The 527-nt window shown below is 43.5% G+C and overlaps 1 protein-coding gene across 1 annotated transcript in view; it reads right to left on the bottom strand.

Moving 5' to 3' along the window:
* Positions 1–527, bottom strand: part of kif4 (kinesin family member 4) — a 251,636-nt gene that overhangs the window by 182,507 nt on the left and 68,602 nt on the right. The window lies entirely within an intron of this gene.

Here is a 527-nt window from a genome sequence, read left to right on the forward strand (position 1 = left end):
CCTTACCATACTGTGATGCCGTGTCCCGGCGCGACGAGACAAAACCTATTACAAATGAGGCATTTGTTGCATCCAGGGGACATAATTATGGATTTTAATGGCTTATACTGTCTTTTACACTTTGCGTATCGCACCGCGTAAACATAAAACCATGTCTGCATTTGTGATCGGAGAAACGACAAACAACAAGCGCTACTCTACACTGCTCAAAACTCGCGTTTGAATCATCAGTGGCAAATTCTTTAAATATGAAAACGTCCTTACAGGCTGTGAGTCAGAAGCGCCAGACTGTCCTTGCAAAGTTGGTATTGCCCCACTTTATAGAAGCAACCTTTGAGCACAGCGGCATTGTAGGCTACTCTCCCAGGTTCAGGAAACAGTCCGCCGTAAAATGCGCTGCACACATCTGAATATTTGGGTTGAACTGTTCTGGAACAGTGTTGTAAATACAACTTAACCATTGATTTCTAGTTGTGTCCCCTTTTGGAAGACCAAACAAAGTAGTTTCGCTTTCACAACGAAACACA

This window comes from Sinocyclocheilus anshuiensis, unplaced genomic scaffold (assembly GCF_001515605.1).
Source record: "Sinocyclocheilus anshuiensis isolate Anshui unplaced genomic scaffold, SAMN03320099.WGS_v1.1 scaffold133, whole genome shotgun sequence".
Classification (NCBI taxonomy): domain Eukaryota; kingdom Metazoa; phylum Chordata; class Actinopteri; order Cypriniformes; family Cyprinidae; genus Sinocyclocheilus; species Sinocyclocheilus anshuiensis.